At 44.9% G+C, this 6,188-nt stretch overlaps 1 long non-coding RNA gene across 1 annotated transcript in view; it reads left to right on the top strand.

Annotated features, from left to right (window-relative positions):
• Window positions 1-5,974, top strand: part of LOC135449887 (uncharacterized) — a 45,857-nt gene extending 39,883 nt beyond the window's left edge. The window contains exons 2-3 of the long non-coding RNA XR_010440873.1: window positions 4,662-4,723; window positions 5,104-5,974. This is a non-coding gene — a long non-coding RNA (uncharacterized LOC135449887). The remainder of the gene's footprint in view (window positions 1-4,661; window positions 4,724-5,103) is intronic.
• Window positions 5,975-6,188: the final 214 nt, after the last annotated feature.

The following is a 6,188-nucleotide window of genomic DNA, read 5'->3' as shown; positions in this document are numbered from 1 at the left end:
CTGCCTTAACAATAGCGAGGAGCCGTGTGGTGCTTGGTCTACCTAAGGAGAGGTGCCAATGGTATTTGCTGCTACCAGCGAAGCCGCTCAGGCTCTTTGATCCGATTTCTCTCTTCTTGATTTTGATATCTCTACAAAAGCCATTGCAGATGGGAAAGGGAAAAAAAAAAATACAAACCCCAAACACGCCAGCCAAGCCACCCTCAGTTTTTGTTAATTCTTTTTTTTTTTCAGCTTTCTCCTCTTTTCCTTCCCCCTCCTCCTTCCCACCCGAGCTGCTGAGGCGGCCTCATGGAAGAGAAACTAAATCGCTCTCCTCTTGCTTTGGGCTGTTTTTCATCACTTCTTCTGTGCTTCCTGACCCCAAAAAGCAGGCTTAAGTTGCTACATTCCTGCTCCTTCACCATAGCCAGAGACACAGTTCTCCTCGTTTCAGCAGATGTGCCAAAGGTACTCTACTCTCCCTCGGGCATAACTTCAAATTTTGGCAAATGCAAGGCTTGGACGCAGTCCAGGAAAATGTTTTTGTCTTGCAAAAGTGTTTTTGTTTTGCTTTGTCCGAAAAGTAATTTATTTGAACTTGAAGTGTTGTTTGAAGCATACTGCTGAAACTCTTAGAATTCCGGAGTTTTCTTAATTTTTCAAGGGAGCTCTCACTGAGCTCCAGATGTTTTGCCACTGACCATCAGCTCTGGAAATGGGTAGCCAAGCAGGGAAATTATTATTCCTCTCAGCCTTATCTATACCAGAAGGCACAAGCAGTGACACTGAAAAAATGTCAATTAACCTGCACTGTTGGTAACCTCAGAGGCTTCTTTTTACCTGGAAACATTTTTTCATTTTTTTTGGTGGAAAAATTTCCATATGTGTACGTGCACAAGTCTGGGTGCACACATGAGCAAAGCCATGGATGTGCTGCTGGAAATCCTGCTGCCTTTGGTCAGCTTTAGAGGGAACTAAAGCCCAGCTGTGCTCACAGTTAGGAGAATTCACAGGGCTAACACACATAAAAGCAGACACGAGATCCTTCATGTCTCAGACCAAGCAGCAGGCGTGCTTTGGGTCCTGCAAAAAAATACTGGATTGATGTGAAGCTCTGTGATGGTGAAAATATGTGGGATTTCTGCCACCTGCCCTTTGCATCCACCCTGTATCCTTCTCAAGTCTGCTCATAACTGATTCTTCCCAAGCTTCCAGCTGCTTGGCATTTCTTGTGTAAAATAATTAATGATTATAGGGAATGGAGAGATCAGCTTAGGGATAGTCAAGCCTGGTCTTGGGCATTGGTATACAGGCACTCGTGTGCAGTCAGGGCTCAGCAGCCGTGTCAAAGGGGAAAAAAAAGATGAATTATTTGAAGAAATATTGGGGAAAATGATTTGAAAAGAATATATAGGATATTTACACCTGCAGGTATAGAAGGAGGCTGTAAGGAGGGTCAAAGGTGGCTCCTGTATGGGGACAGGGCAAAACAAAATGTTGGGATTAAGAGCTGGGCCAAAAGTTACCGGTTTTGAGTTTGTTACTCAAATCTCCAGGGACTGAGAGCACAGCTGTAGGAAACTTGCTCCCTGCTCCAACTCTTCCAGCCCTCCCTGGCTGTGGCCTCTGGGGGCTGAGATGGACCTTTGGACCAGTCCAGGATGGCCAATCCCACGGGATCCTTGTGCAATTCTGTTCAATCCTGGAACCGCAGAATTGTTTAGGTTGGAAAAGCCCTCTAAGATCACTGAGTCCAGCTGCTGTCCCAGCACTGCCAACTCCACCACTAAACTACGTCCAAAAAATGCCCAAATGGCAGTAAATAAAAACACAAAAATTGGGGAAATTATGTATTTTGAGACAGCATTTCACGCACTGATATTTTGAGGCCTTTAAAGCCACATTGTCTGCCATGGAAATGCTCATTCCCTGAGCTCTATGCCTCACTAAGATCCCAAAAATTGCTTCCTCTACCATCAGGGTAAGCTGGGAAGAAGCTGCTGGTTCATCCCTGATTTTAGATCTTGTGGTACAGACCACAAAAGCTGCTGAGGGGCTGACCAGAGCAATCTGCTCCAAACACACGGTCCCCTCATGTGGCTTTGAGAGGGATGTGCCCTGGGATGGTGACTCTGTCCTGACATCCTGACCTTGCTGGGTTTGGCTCATTTTGGGTCCCTATCCAAAAATGATGGCTCAGGAAAACTGGGCAGGGACTGGTTCACTGTGTTGTTGAGTTCTTTTTGCTTTGGATTCAATGAGTGGATGTTTTCCAGGAAAACATTTCCACCAAAAATCACCCAGAATCCTGTAATTTTACGCCAAAGACAAGGTTCAGAAAAAGCTCTCATTTAAATGGTGTGACTTGAATAATACTACAATGAGTAGAAATACTGATGATAGTGGTTCCTCTGTTGCACTTTGTGCCTCAGTCCCAAGTCTCTGATTCCTGTCTGACCACGGAAAGATTATTCTGGATTGCAGGAGCCTGGACAGAGCCCCCACCTGCAGGGATAACAGGACAGGGGGCATCAAGACACCTGTGTGGAATTGGAAAGATGAGACCCAGCCCACAGGACTGTGTTGGAAGGTAGCACACAGATATATCACAATTACACTTCTCTGAGACTGGAAATGCTGGGTAATTGTCTTTCCCTGCCAGTGTGCTCAGGGCGCTTTACAACAATAAATTTCACCAGGAGTGCTGGAGAACAGAAAGCACAATAAGGGGAAACCTGCTGCTCCAGGAATGCAAGGAGAGGAAGCTTTCATGGCCAAACTGGGCTCTGGGTGTGCAGGGTGGAGCAGCCCAGGGTGCTGCCTCGAGGCTGGAGCTCCTGGCAGTGGGTATGGATGGGGAGAGGGGGCAGTGCCAGCCCCCAGCCCTCTGGAGCACTGCCCACCCTGCCTCTGCAGAGCAGGAAAGCTCGGGGCTGAGCATTGATTTAGGGCAAGGACAAAGTTCTCTGTGCAGCCAAAACAAAATTGTGTGCCAATCAAATAGGTGTGAGACGGGCTGTCGTTGACCTCTAGGGAGTATCAGAGGACAAAAATCCTTGGAAGGAAATTCAAAAAACAGCCTCCAGGGAAGCCAAGCACTGCTGGAAGTGCTGCAGCATCATGGTGCCAGGACCTCTGAGCATCCACACAGCCCTCCCTGGAAGGACACCTCTAATATTCCATCCTGTGGCTAGAAAACATCTTCATCTTGCTTTCTAAAAGGCAGCATAGGCTGAGGTTTGAGAGATTTTGTGCCCTGATCATTGCAGACCCTTCTTTATGGACTGGAGAAATGCAGCTCCAGCCCTGCCTGGGAGAGGAGGAGAGTGATCCTTTCTCTCCTCTATACTCTTTTCCCTCCTCTCTCCTTTCTCCACTCTCTCTCCTCTCCTCTCCTCTCTTCCCTCTCCCCTCTTACTTCTCCCTCCTCTCTGCAGTGGGTGGTGAGTGCAGATCCTTCCAGCAGGTGCCTGTTGTCTTTGAGGGACGTCCTACAGCAGGACCTTGATCTCACTGGGGTCTTCATAATAGCAAGATACCAAAAATAATCAGAATATATTCAAAAATGGACAGGAGAGGGTATTTGGCTCGTTCACAATGGCCATTAGATAGCTGATACTTGCTGTGCTTGCTCTCTATGCTTCAGAGCCATCCATAATTAGAACATATTTTTGTAACCCTATCTTGGAGCAGATTTGATTTTTAGGAAGGAAAAATGTCACTAAATCATTATTATTCATGTGACAAATCCTGAAGGGTAAATTTTTTTTTAAACACCACCTCTATCAGTCTCTCCCATGTCACCTAACTTTTATGCAATAACACTGTTCCCTTAGAGATACCGTATAAAATATCTCTCACTTCCCAATATTATTCATAGAATTCCCATTATAGAACATTGAAAACCCAGATTAGAAGAGTACAAGAATATTTTATGACCAGTTTGAAAATGCTGTTACTGCTGCAATAAATTAAGAAGTTAAATTACTCCCACATTGAGTATTGATATACTGTGCATGGCAGAAAAATTCCTTTGAAATATACTGTACAATACATATAGAGAAATTCCAGCCCCTTTGATGGCTGCCAGCAAAGGGGGTTGTGAGGACTTGGGGGTGGGGGACTGGGTTGCCAAGTTTGGTTTTTAAAGCAGCAAGTTGAGCAAAGGCAAAATCAGAGCAGCAACATTTTATACGGATAATTGGGAATATTGGGATGTTGCATTTAATAGCCAAGTTCTTCCCACATTCTTTATGAACTCTACAGAGGGGATATTTCCTGGGTCAGCAGACCCAACTTCTCATAATATGATTTTCTCTTATATCTATGTGGACATTTATTTGTGGCCTTTACCTGACCACTGTCAATGTGTAATGTGTTCATACCTCTTTTATATTAGGTGGTGTTTTTCTTTTTTGGCTGAATGATCATTCAAACTCAGATCTTTGACTGCCAAGGGAAAAGCAGAAAAAATTAGGAATGTTGGATCCAATCTGGCTGATGGGATATAATTGCTTTTAGATATAAAGATACTCAAATAATTAATTGAATCGACTTTTGAGCTTTATTTCTAGTTGTTTGCATTATTGGAGTGGTGTAAAGCCACCAGAATGGGCCAGATAATTTTGATGCAGGAATTTATGTGCACAAATTGTCTTTTTTTTTTCCTGCTTACACAGCTTCATTTGTGAAGCATTGCACAGGGAGCTGCACTTATACAAAGTGGTTGTTACAACTTCAGGTAAGAGCTGATCTTTCTCATAAATTTCCATGTGTTGTCTGCTGGGTATTTTATTAAGGAAAATAATTGGAGAGATTTGCCTGCTGGACCAGATTGGCAACCAAACCACCTATTTTGCAAAAAAAAAAAAAGTAACAAAAGAGCCCTTTTGCACATTTTGCAGAGGAATCCAAAGAGCTGCTGCAGCACCAGCAATGTAAGCAGCTTATTGGGGTGTGCCAAGAACACAGCAAATCCAGGCCTTGAGTTTACAATAATAATTACAGTGTATTCTGCTGATTGCAATATTCTGGCCCAACAGGGCCTGTTTAACTAAGCTGGCCCTGGAATCGAGTACCTACAAGTAATGTGATCTATTTATTAACGAGTTTTTTTTACAGGAGCGTCCATTCTGAGCTCCCCTATTATTCCACAAGCGGGCAACTGGCTTTCAGCAAGAGTCGTTTCTATAAAACGCATCAGAGGAGCTATTTAAGAACAACACAAACCTCGATGAAGCCCCGGTGTGTGTTTCTAGAGGTTATTCTTGGAGGATTTTCCCTCCCAAGGAAAGCCGGGCAATGAAGGGTAGACGCCGAGCAGAACGTTTTTCCCTAGATGCACCAAAATATTCACTCAAAGATCAGCAGCAGCTTTCTGCAAATCCCCAAGCTTAGGCGTGCTTGTTGGACCCTTGACTCTTCCGTGGAGTTGGTTCTTCCCAGATTAAGCCCAGCCCAACCAGGGAATCGCTCAAACCCACGCGGATGCGGCGCCGAGCCGCGGCCCCAGCGCTGCCCACGGCGCCTTATCTCGGTGTACAATCATGTAGCAGATCATGTATTCATTTGTATCATTAAATAAAGACTACCAGAGCCCTGGGCCCAGGCGAGCAGGAGGGATGCTCAGAGGATCATGGGTTCCCGGCATGCCCCGCTCCCCTTGGAAAGGCGCTGACTCACTCCCCGAGCAATCAGCGTTGTGTGCCATTACAAATGGGCTGGTTAATAGGCCTGCATCCATTATCATTAGTGCATCTCAGCACGCAGGTACATGATGGGGCCTGCCAGCGCATTTGCTCCAGCTCACTGAGCCAGGGGCCATGCTCCATTGCAAATGAGGATGAGGAACACCTGCTCCAGGGTTTTTCGGCAGACCGGAGTCATCCTTCACATCTCATGCAACACTTGTTCTGTCAGAATGCAATGCTGGCACCGGCCGGAGCGGGGCTGTGCCAGGCGTCCGACTAAAGATTAGACACTTCCCTGTGGTCTCCTGCTCAAGTTCAGCTTTGAATTATTTTTTCTTTTTTTTTTTTTTTTTTCAAAGAAAGCTTTTAAAAATTTATCAAGTTCGTATTAGGCATTCAGTCATTATGTTAAGGGTTTAAAAATAAAGATAAAAAAAGAGAAACTTTGCTTCAGAAATTAACTTCTTTTTTTTGGCAATTAGAATGGCAGCATAAAATATTTATTGGGTCTGATAA

The sequence above is a fragment of the Zonotrichia leucophrys genome, chromosome 6 (assembly GCF_028769735.1).
Source record: "Zonotrichia leucophrys gambelii isolate GWCS_2022_RI chromosome 6, RI_Zleu_2.0, whole genome shotgun sequence".
NCBI lineage: Eukaryota > Metazoa > Chordata > Aves > Passeriformes > Passerellidae > Zonotrichia > Zonotrichia leucophrys.
This window is presented reverse-complemented; position numbering and strand designations above follow the sequence as displayed.